The sequence below is a fragment of the Ornithodoros turicata genome, chromosome 6 (assembly GCF_037126465.1).
Source record: "Ornithodoros turicata isolate Travis chromosome 6, ASM3712646v1, whole genome shotgun sequence".
NCBI classification, from domain to species: Eukaryota; Metazoa; Arthropoda; class Arachnida; order Ixodida; family Argasidae; genus Ornithodoros; species Ornithodoros turicata.
The window spans coordinates 19,774,678-19,787,139 of record NC_088206.1 but is presented as its reverse complement, the minus strand read 5'-3'; the positions used below and the strand labels follow the sequence as shown (position 1 = coordinate 19,787,139).

Below are 12,462 nucleotides of genomic sequence, written 5' to 3'. Positions count from 1 at the left end.
CGTGCCCGCACGCATTTCTGCTCGTACATACGCGCAAGATATGCATTGCACAGTTTCAAATGATTTTGGACAAATGCATGGTACGATCATCTGCGACTGTGGTCCTACAGCACAAGTTTGACAGCACAGGATGTAATTCGCTGCGCCGGACTCACTACCCGAACGTGTTGGTGGCCGAGCTGGGTGGGGTCACCTGAGAAATTTCAGGGGGGGGGGGGGGGGTTTGCAAAAATGCAGGGAGGGTATCCCTGCGTGTGACAAGCAATATATATGTTTTCCCCGAGAAAGGAAATGCCATTACCTTTCGAGGTGAGCTTTTTGGACCTAGTGATTCTGGGAGCTTTTGCATTTTTTTATTTTTTAGGCCGCCGTGCTCATTGCCCGTTATCTGGAGCACCAGCAACGAACGATGAGGAGAAGCAGAAAACGAAAGATGTGGTGGCCGAAGTTGAAAACAATGACAGAAAGAAAAATGCTGATTTCTACTGAAAACGTGCGCTTCAGGGTCAACCAGCATTAAGAGTGATATTGCTCTGTCCTCCTTATTAGCTGAGAAGGGGGGGTGAGGGGCACTTCGCTTGACAGTTGGAGGAGTGAGCGCGATATCATTCTGAACGCTGGTTCAGTTGATGGCGTTGACACCATCTCCTAACACGTACACGCAATATCCTACAATGTCCTGGTAACGTCCATATCGCGATCAGTAATGGACGTACGTACGTGGGACGCAAATAACGCGGCCACTTGGATGTATCCGCTGGACCTCCATGGCAGAAATGTAGTACTCCCACGGACGTGGAAGTTGTCGTGGACGTTGTCGTGGAGGGACCTCCCGCGGATGTCCACAGGTGGTTTTGTTCTATCTGGGAGGATATCCCTATAAAAGCCACTACTGATGTGCCTCCATGTTCCACTTTGGGTGCACGAGGCATGTTTCTCGAGGGATCACACGTGCTCGGCGGACTTCTTAGTCCGCAGGGAACAGTGCCGACATTTCCTTTGCGGCGTCTGAGCAAAGCCCAGTAAAAACCCAGTAAAACCCAAAAGGCCAGGAAAAACACCCAGATAAGGCACAGCCGGTGCCGATATTCGGGCACGGGTCGCCACACACACTCTCACAGTGCGACTGCGGACTAAATCACGTGTCTTCAGAATCCTACCGAATTTTTCAAAAATCCACGTGACTTTCCACGTGACTTACATTGTATTCTTCAAAGATACTGTTTCACTATGTGACGCGGAAGTATCACAAACAAAATTTATTTCTTGTGTTGGGAAGTATGACGTCATAGACTGCAGAATCTTTTTGATCAAGGATATATCATCGACCCCCCCCCCCCCAATAAACTCGGTGCACTTAGTATTGATACTAACGTACTATCTTGGCTGCATCGTTTCAATGAATTTCTTCATCGTCTGTTTGCTTATTCGCCGATGACTGTATTCTATACAAAGAAATCTTACAGGAATCTGATGCCCAACTTCTTCAGTCTGATCTTAATAACGTACGTACTAACATGGTGCCACACCTGGGGCATGGAGCTCAATATTAACAAATATAAGCACATGAGAATAACACGACCCTGTGGATACTGCCAGCCATATACTCTTGATAACACTACGCTAGATTCGGTTCTTTCCTACAAATACACAGGAGTTTTTATCTCATCAGACTTGTCTTGGAAAACACATATTAAGTATATTATCACCAACGCTAACCGTACTTTGGGATACGTTAGACGCACCTTTCGTCAGGCGCCTCAGCATCTCAAATTAGCCCTGTACACGTCCATTGTTCGCCCGAAGCTTGAGTATGCAGTTTCAGTCTGGGACCCGAGTTCAGCAGTTCTTGTTGAGGTCATTGAAACCATTCAGAACAGGGCTGCCCGCTTCATCTTCGGCAACTACCAACGCACAGCCAGTCTAACTTCTATGAAACATAACTTGCAACTTACTAACCTAGCTTTGCGACGAAACATATTCCGTCTGTGCCTGTTCCACAAAATATATTATCATAACGATAGCTTGCGACCTCGCTTTATATTTCCACCTACATACATATCAAATCGCGCCGACCATCTTCAAAAACTACACATTCCATCTTGTTCAACCAAATCTCATGCTGACTCCTTTTTCTACCGTACCGCCATCAACTGGAACCACCTCCCCGGTTCACTGACATCAATTTCGCCCATCGCTCAGTTCAAAAGCGTCATTAGTGATTATATAACATTGTAATCAACATTGTTATCCTGATATGATTGTTATACTTTGTATTCAGCATTTTCTATTTTGTGTAAAACGTTTACTTCAACCACCACTCCCCTCTATAACGCTAACGCCCTGAGGGTACATAAATAAATAAATAAATCTGCCACGAGCCTGGCAACATTGCTGCTCGAACGTGGATTTTCGTCTCCTCACGACAGCCGCTGGCAGTCTTTCAACTTGGGGCGGAGACCGTGCATACGCTGTTGCTAGGAGACAGACGTCGGGGCTCGCAGTGACGTCACCTACTCTTGGAGAAACCGAAACTATCAAGCTTTACGGTCTCTTTGGAAAGTTCGTGGAAGCGTGTAATATTATACTGACACCATTTATATTCTGTGTACTGAGCCATTGAACGAGGTTGATTTGGTGGGGTTGATGTGGTGGTGTTGAACGAGGTAAATCAACCTCGTTCAATGTCTCAGTACACAAAATATAAATGGTATGTCACGTGTCAGTATAATATTACACGCTTCCACGAACTTTCCAAAGAGACCGCAAAACTTGATAGTTCCGGTTTCTCCAAGAGTAGGTGACGTATACGGAATAAAGTAAATATCAATATAAATATAGTTTCTAGTCCGTCATGGCACTTTAACGCAGAACTTCAGCACATAACACGCAAGCGCATGTGAAAGCACGAAGCGTACGCCGTTTTGTGACACTGATAGGGTTACGTTAATTATCACAAAGAGGCGTAGTCCCCGCGCTCTCCACAATTCAGGAGTGATCCACCTTAGCCACCAAGCCACGGGAGCTACTTCTCCACGCACATGTCTTGGCTCGCACATTAATAACCGAGAGTAAACAGAATCGAAATATCCCACAGGAAAAAAAAAAGAAAAAAAGAAAAAACCATTATAAGGCTATGCAAGAAGCGTCTATGCTGACATAGGGGAACAAATGGGTACGCGGCGTTCCATCTGTGGAGTCACGCCATAGTCGATGGCGACGTCCGGGCGTTGCAATCCAGGGTATTATTATAATTTGAGCGTTCGCGATGAGAGCCGCGGTGACGGCCCGTTTATTTGCGGTCAAAGCCGTCTGTCGCCGCTTGGCGTTTATTGAGGCTCGCCTTCTCTCTTTCAAGGCGAGCCACCAACGTTGAATTACGTGTCATCAAAGTCACCATGAAAAAGCGAGCTTGGCTGGGGACAATACGGTGGTGGCATTGGTGGCTGCATGGAGAACGTGCGATATGTTATTTGCGGCAGTCATCGTTATATGGCTTTGTTGTGAGGTTGGTTAGTCGCCCTGCACGCCACGCTGAAGGCCAGCCCTTTCACTCCTGATTTGTGGAGAGAGCAAGGCACATGTCTTTTTGTGACAACTGATACAGTTGCATAAGTGTCACAAAAAGGCACGCGTCTCCCGTTTCAACAAATAGTGACAGAACGACGCCATTGGGAACGATGCTTTCTCAACGTTGCTATTGTTTGCTATAGGAGCTTGTGATGCGATGAAGTACTTCTCAGTGAAGTTAATCACAAAATAAGGTTGTTGTTGTGGTTTGTTTGTTGAAAATGGTGGATCGTGAAATACTTGTACTTCGGCGTCCAACCGTTGCCTCTTCTGCGGCGATAATAACCTTTCCTGCTGACTCCGGTTCAAATAAAGAAGAATGATGATTAAGTGAAATATGAGGCACACTTTGATTTACCCTCGTCATTATCATCGCTGGGTAGGCCCCTCGTGTATCGTCGTGGACAAGGTGCTTGTCATAATGGTACGCTTTGGCCTAGACAGAGCGACAAGAAAGAAATAGCGGTAGCATGTGCGCATGCGTAAAATTCGCCATCCCGCGACATTCGAGCGCGAGCGCGGTACGGGAACTGAGTGAACTGTAGCAGCACCCGTTGCCGCTGCCCACAGTTGAAGAGGACATGTCTTCAGTTGACCGCGTGCTCACCCTCTTCGGATACAAGCTGGACCGCAAGCTAGGAGACTTCAAGGCGCGCATGCGCGAAGGAAGGGGCAAGTCACTTTTACATCTGCGTTTACCTCTCAGTGCCCATGTGTCCACCCCCCCCCCCCCCCCCCGTGAAAAAAAAACGTTCGTTTGTCGTTCCTTCAAACTGGAGTGCTCCGTTCTGTCAATGTAGCTTATAACCACCTGGGGCCCTAGTCTCGTCAAAGTACACTCTTAAAAATGAACTTCACCGCATAACACGCTCATAGCCAACCATCATCTCGAATGATATCGTTATCGGCCCTGATTTGTTGAAAACGGGAGGCGTACGCCTTTTTCTGTGACACTTATGCTGTTCATAATTGTCACAGAAAAGGCGTACGCCTCCCGTTTTCAACAAATCAGGACAGATAACGATATCATTCGAGATAATGGTTGGCTAGGAGCGTGCTATGCGGTGAAGTTCATTTTTAAGAGTGTAATCGGACTCGATTGCCTCGCCTGTGATTGGTCGTCACGCCTTGATGTTCACGCCTTCTTCACGTAACGCCCAATGGCAGGCAAAGACACAAAGTAATCGAGGTCGATTGCTTTGACGAGAATAGTGCCCCAGGGCACCTATTGACGTAAACAAGCTTTTGACGCCCAGACGGGCGTACACACTCTAAAGACAGAACTTCATCGTATAGCACGCCCTCGCCGACCATTACGTTTAATAATTTGGGTAAGGTAGTGGAGCCAGGACGTGCTTTTCTTTGCTGGCCTGCCGAATACCTGAAAACAGGAGGATGTCCACACTTTGTGGCACTTTACATTGACCTGAATTGTCACAAGGAGGCGTATGCGGATGGCTCTTCTCCGATCAAAGGTGATAGCGGTATCAGAGGTGTCTGTGCAGGGGTGGCCTTTAGGTTGTTATGCGGTGAAGTTCTGTTGCGCAGGGGCAGGTGAAGGGGACAGGGAGCGCCACAGTCGCTTGCGTATTTACCGCCATGCGTATGCCCTGCGTCCGTTTACACGTTCACCCTTATCGTATGTCCACCATTCATTTTGGTATCCCTATATGGTGTTTTTACATGACGTCAAACGAAGGCGTTTGGCCGCCGTGGTGGTGGTCACTTTTTCGGCGCAGCTGCCGATATTATCTAGCATTTGCTCGAAAACGAAGGCTTGAATGGTGTTTTGAAATCCGGTCGGTCGCGTCCGTACCCTTCTTTTATCCCGAAGACACTTCGTCATTGTCATTCTCACATTTTCTTTTACGAAAACTATGGTTGTTGCATCGAAAAATAGCGCGGTTTGTCATCTTTCAATGCCGCTAGCTCGAAAGGTGAGCACCAGTGGAGGAGCTTACGAGCATTCCACGTCACAATATGACGTAGGTGAAAGCTCCCTATTTCTCTCGTACTGGTGTGAATATTTTTACCATATTTCGGTAATTTTCATATCTTCAACGTTGACAGTATTCTAAATAGCATAGGACACCTAAGGAAGGCCCGGAACCAAAGTTGGCAGCGGTCTAGCCTTTCGAAACTACTGCCCTCTAGACGTGAATAAACCCTGTACTCGCTAGGCCCGGGCCAGAAAGAAAACAAAAAGGAAAACATGGAATAATAAATACCGTAAATGGCTGCCATCTTTGCAGGGTCGACGAATACCGGCGCCAATCCATGGAGTCCAACCACCGTGGTTCTGGATACGTTTCGTCGTCGAAAGTGCGGTTTCGGACGCTTGGGGAAATGGTGCGAGAACAAGCAGCGACGGCAATGCGCTACGTCCAGGGACTAAATTCTATGCCACTGGATTCGACTAGCTTAACGACTCGCTACAGTTGGCTCTACGAGTGGTTACGGTTGGAGGACTGCTACACCGCTACCTGTCTTCGCTCCCGTCGCTCGCGCGAGATATCTATTGAAATATAATACATTTCGCAAGTCGTTTCGAACATTTTTTTTATTTTTCTTAAGGGTTTTACGTGGTGAAGCGTGCGGCTTGATTGTTTTGAACGTGTGTAAGTACAGTGAGACCAAGTTGTGCTGAGCTCCGGAAATTGTATCAGTAGGCGCACCTGTGTTTCTAGGCTTTGTTGCGCAATGAAAGGAACGGGAAAGTTTCGGGGGCTCAGGTGTACAAAATCTCCATTTTCGTTTTTTTCCCCCTACGTTTGGTGGCGTGGTACAGATTGTGCGTTACTCGTTAGATGCTCGCTCATCACTACGGAATGCAGAGTTCGTCTCCTTTGCAACTATGAATTAGGTATGAAGCACTTCGGACATTGCGATTAGGTGTTTGCTATCGAGTTATCCAGTTTGTAGCCCTGCAAGTGCCTACCTTGCCGTAAGGTCAAGTTTCGTCAGTCGTATCGGAAGGGTTGTGTAACATACAAAACATGTCCTGATCACGTGCAAGGACACTTCTTTCTTTGCTGTCACTGTTAAAACAGGGATGATGAAGGAACTGCCTGTCTAGACTGCCACGGCCGGGCAGCCAACGTCACCATTATGGCAGGGAGGGATACTGTGCATCGTCCCACTTCACAGGGAACTGTGCCGACATTTGCCTTGAAGCGTCCGAGGAAAAACCATGGAAGACACCCGGATTTCGAACCCGGGTCACCTACAGAAATTAACTGCTTTTCCCTGCTATACCTGACAGTTCAAACAGAACATATATACACATATATAGCACGCTGCTAGCGTGATGTAATTTGAAATGGTGCTATGTGGTTAAGCCCTGTTTTAACAGTATGGTAACAGCGAAAAAGTAGTTTCTGTAGGACACTTCGACTGTTCTTCCATTCCCACTATGCTACATTGTGAAGAAGACTTGTCGCGGTTGACATCAATAAACTGCTTTTAGCTTTTAGTCACAGTAGACTGTGACTACACACAACACATGTTGTGTGCTGTCTTTCCCGTACTATTCGGTCCTTAATAACGGGGCTGCAGCGAACGCAATATCGAATACCTTGGATAGATAATGCAACGTTTAACATGCCGACGCAGCGCATGCGCATACCGCATCCCATCCCATCCGTGAACCACACGTATAGTACACACATAAGTACACACGCACGCAAATATATTTATGTATACATCCCGAAGTCACGGTGGGCATTCCAAGAGAGGCATATACGCAACGCATAGTCAAGTGAAGTAACATTCACTTTTTGTCTAAAGCCCCTCCATTGATCAGGAATGAAACGAAACGTACAACTTTGAACGTTAGAACAGAATATACACGTAAGCAAATGCCCATTGGTACTGTGCTCATTGCGCCATTTCTAAATGTGGAGGAAACTACAAAAGTAAACAGCTGCGTGATGATTGAGGGGGGGGGAGGGGGGAGCAACACTTTTTGGGGCCTATCACCGGCAGGTGTATGTGATTTTAAGCTACGAATTAATTAAAAGCGCCGTAGAATAATAATAATAACCATGACACTGTATATACCCCAGTGCGTCAGCCTCTTCTGGATTGGCAGCAGCGTTTCTACACTACGAAAAAGAGGAGGAGGAAAGTTAGACAGCCGTTCTTGCGCCCTAAATTGTAAACATCCGCGAAAACTGCAGGAGCCGAATTGCCCGCAGTTTAGCAATACGAGATATACCGAAAAACGAAAAAAAAAAATTCTTCTTCGATACGCGGCCTCACTTCTTCAAAAGACAGAAAAGCGATTCCCTTCAAAAAATGGTTGACATTCCTCTCAGAAAAACTTCACACTCGAACTCCGATTGGAGAACTCGGTAGGACATTGTTTCCTTCCTGGTTTATTTATTTACCAACATCCATTACCCTTTTATATTTTTCTCTCGGTTGAAGTACGTTCATCCGTACATGAAAGTTTCTCTGTTTACTATTTGAGGAGGAATAAAATATCTGGCCTTTATCTGAGCGTGCTTTATATATGAAATAAATGGGAGAGACGGAAGACAGCAGCATCAACAAACGTCCAGACACTTTCATTCTAGCGAAGAAGGACACAACTTGCGTCGTCCATTGGACGGTCAAATATTCAGGAGATAGTAGCCGTGTTTCTTCTTCTTCTTCTTCTTCTTGTGCAGCTATCGTGTGGCGTTATTGAAAATTCTGAGGAATCTTAGCTTCTATTCTTAGTTCAGTACGAGAAAAGAAAAGAAAACCCCCAGAGTGCGGCTGTTCTCGCGTTCTCTTCTACGGGGAGCTCTATAAGAAGTGCCACTACGAAATAAATCTGGAACAGAGAAACAGGAAGCAACCTGTCTGGTGTGAACGCGATGAGGGAAATAAATCTCCTATCTTGAGAATCTTGCTGAACTGATGCCATTGTAATCGACGTATGTAGCACTGTGTTGTCCCACAATATTGTTGTCTGCCAGTGTGACGCGGAAGTATCATAAGATTAATTTCTGCTTCTGAGAAGTATGACGTCATGGGTTGCGCAATCAGCCATTCGTCTGGCGACATTACTCCTCCAAGGGCGATTATCATTGCCTCACTACAAGGGCAATGAAAGAAAAAAATACACAGTCCACTCTGGTAGTAGTGGGAACACAATAAGTCCAGGGAATGAAGACACCTGATGAAGTGCAGGTTCTGCACGAAAGCTTGTGTATATTAAAGTTTTGCTTAAAAGAGTGCTTCATTCCCGGGACTTATTGTGTCCTCACTACAAGGGATGAGCGAATAATTATTTTAGAGCCCAAGTGATAGTGAATAGATACATAGCCTAAGCAAGTGCGAAGCGAATAGTTGTATAACCGGACCGGATATACATGCAGCGTATCTGTACCAACATAAACATGTGTACGGCATGTATACGCGATATATTCATATGGATCAGAATATGGAGTAAAGGTCACTTTGTTTTATATCCTCCCGTTTTCGACCTTACGTGTGCAGCTTCGGAGTTACTCGAATATATTCGGTTTGGAAAAAACATCGATTCGATTCGAAATTCGTACATAGAATTCCGTATTCGATTCAAAAATTGAATCGAATATAAAATTATTCGCTTCGGTGTTCGAAAAATGCGAGTATCCGCACATCCCAACTCACTACATTTGCTGGCGACCTTCCAAGTTCGGTGCGGAGATTGGGAATGTGCGTGTGTGTGCTCTTCAGCTGTTGCTAGGAGACAGACGTCGGAGCTCTCAATGACGTCACCAACTCTTTGGAGTATCCGAAACTAGGAAGTTTCGCGGGTTCTTTCTAAAATTCCTGGACTGGAGTAATGTTCACTCATGACATTTATGCTTTCCGTCTTGAATCTTTCAACGAGGTTGATTTATAATACGAAGTAACGGAAATAACATTTTTTCGGTCTGTTGTAACACTTGAACAGGTATCTTCATCATGGGCATCGATATAGAGCAGGTTTTCATTCCGGCACCGCGAGCTGTGTCGTATAGCTACGAAGCCTGCTTTATCTCGCTAAGCCTGACCTATCTAACCATATCATGAGAACGGTTATGCGTGGCATATGTGCTCCCATATCAGGAGTATGGCGGGTCACACTTATTACGAACACATCTGCTACTATTTACCTCGCTGCTTCTTTCCAATGCCCTCGAATTGGGCGTGTATTGGGTTTTCCGTGTGCAGCCTCTCGAGCACAAAAGTAAGTTTAAATTGCCTTTTTGCTTATGCACTTTCCGCAGATTATACTGCTACGGAAACGAGAGGAGGAGACTTTGCTTTTATAATGCAAGGACGGTTTTCGGTATTTACCGAGAAGCACCGATAAACGTACGCCGATAGTTTTTTTTACGTGGTTGTGAAGAGAATTATACAGCGAAAGTCAATAGAATTGCTAAAAAAGACACAAAATACACAACGCGACAAAACAAACACAAGACAAGACACAAAACCTATGTTTTGTGTCCGTGCCGTGTATTTTTTGTAACCCTGACACTGTTCTTTTCCTTTTATTTTTCTTTTTTTTGGGGGGGGGATTTGAAAGACGAACAGCCCAATTTTTAACCGTATTCGATATAAAGTCACTAGTCACTGATCACTAGTCAAAGTCACTGATTTTATTTCCTGTCACTTCATGTTGAACCGCTACACTGTTAAAACAGAACTTCACCACATAGCGCGCTCCTAACCAACCATCATACTGAATGATATCATTCTGTGTCATGATTTGTTCAAAACAGGGGGGAGCCGCCTATCCGGGACAAGATAATCTGTCCCAGATAGGCGCCTCCCGCCTGTTTTGAACAAATAATGACACAGAATGATATCATTCGGTATGATGGTTGGCTAGGAGCGCGCTATGTGGTGAAGTTCTGTTTTAACAGTGTACACTCTTAGAAATGAACTTCACCGCATAGCACGCTCCTAGCCAACCATAATCGCGAATGATATCGTAATATCCCCTGATTTGTTGAAAACGGGAGGAGTACGCCATTTTTGTGGCAATTATGAACAACATAAGTGTCCGTACGCCTCCCGTTTTCAACAAATCAGGGCAGATAACGATATCATTCGAGATGATGGTTGGCTAGGAGCGTGCTATGCGGTGAAGTTCATTTTTAAGAGTGTAGAAGACAGGCCAGTTGTTGCGAAAAGAAAAGAGAAAAAAAGGATGGGTGTGCAGTGTTGCCTGAATTCCGTAACATGTAACCGGCAATTTATTAAAACAAAATGATTTCTAAAATGTAAGTGAAGTGCTATGCTCACTGTATGCATTGGAAATTGCTGTTCCATTTGTCGCCGATTTTCCGCGAGTGGCTACACGTTTAAAACCTAACCACCGAAATCTGCACTCTTAAACAGAACTTGACCACATAGCACGCTCTTAGCCAACCACCATCCCGAATGACATCGTTCTTCCCCGATGATTGGTTAAAACCGAGAGGCGTGTGCCCTTCGGTGACACTTACGCTGTTCTGTCAATTGTCAGAAAAGGACGTATGCCCCGCGCTTTCCACAAATCAGGAGTGATAACGGTATCATTCTGTGCAATAGTTGGCCTTCGCCGTGTACTGAAAGTCGAGTGCAATAGGGATGGACGGTATGTGTCTTATCAATATTCCTTAGGTTCAAGAGTCTGTTCAAGGTCTTCCACCTACCCGTCCACCCCTATTGCACTCGACTTTCAGTACAATGTGTTGCTTGGGGTGCTGATCCGTGGTGAGGGAAATAAGACCCCATTTTTCACTCCGAATTTCGAATTTCACTTCACTTCACTTCTTGCAATTCACGGTGGTCACGTAAATGACCACGAGAAATGGCTATACCGACATGAATATATACAACATGACGATGCCATCTATTTACGGTGACCCCCAAACCTGCGTTCTATACGCTTCTACAAGAAGCGACATAAACCGAACGGCCTTTTATTCTCGAATGAAAAAGTCTCCTTGTCGAAAACTAGCTCAATTTTCGTGGGTTTATATAACTTCCGCAAAGACCTTTTGGCTGCAATCCAGACTCCACTTGAAAGGAATGAATGCTGCTCTATGGATATATCCTGTTGAGCTTGCGATGGCTGGCCCCCCTCTGTGCCAGAGAAGGCAGTGCCCCTAATGTATCTTCTTCATGCAGTGCGATTTTCGAGCTTCGAAAAGACCACAGGTTTTCAGTTATCATGGCATTATGTATCACCAAGTTGCTCCACTCTAATGCGGTTTTGGATTCCGTACCGTAGATATCTTGGGTACCGTGGATATTCTCACTTTTCTGTTTCTTTTTTTTTTCTTTGTGGGATTTGGAATTCTTTGTCGGTCAACTTAAACAAAAACACGCAATATACAGGGTGTCCCAGCTAACTGCGAACAGATTCTTTAAATATATATGTGATGAACACAGGAACGTCCGTTCCGAGGAATGCCAGTTTAATGAATGCATGCCCATGCACGAGCGTGAGTTCGATCTCTTCATCGTTACGTCAAACATATATATATATATATATCACTTCTTCCGAGATGAAATCAATTGCAATATAGCATATGCTGAAGGGCACTCCTTAGGAGGGCACCAGCAAACTCCTAAGGCAATGTACAAATTAAGTTACAGCGATTAACTTTTTTAATTATAAATGCTACGAGGTTGTCCTAATGAGAACATCTGGTCTCTTCGGTCACTTGATACCGTTGCTGTTTTCAGAACAAAAATCTGTTCGATAGATCGTCCGCAAAAAAATTCGTGAAGGAACACCATTTTTTCTTTGTTTTGTTCATTGCGCACTCCCAGAGACGTGTCTTCCCTTCACTCCTAATGTGAGAGAGTGAAGGAGCACAGTGCCGACTCATGCGGTCGAAGATGAGCTCTAACTTGAGGAAACAAAACAAAAACAAA

The 12,462-nt window shown here is 45.2% G+C and overlaps 1 protein-coding gene and 1 long non-coding RNA gene across 2 annotated transcripts in view; both read left to right on the top strand.

The window, feature by feature from the left end:
• LOC135397713 (KH domain-containing, RNA-binding, signal transduction-associated protein 2-like) overlaps nt 1-12,462 on the top strand; it is a 222,816-nt gene that overhangs the window by 104,266 nt on the left and 106,088 nt on the right. The window lies entirely within an intron of this gene.
• Nucleotides 3,941-6,114, top strand: LOC135397710 (uncharacterized). The gene is made up of 2 exons (XR_010423700.1): nt 3,941-4,242; nt 5,823-6,114. It is a non-coding gene; the product is annotated as an uncharacterized LOC135397710 (long non-coding RNA).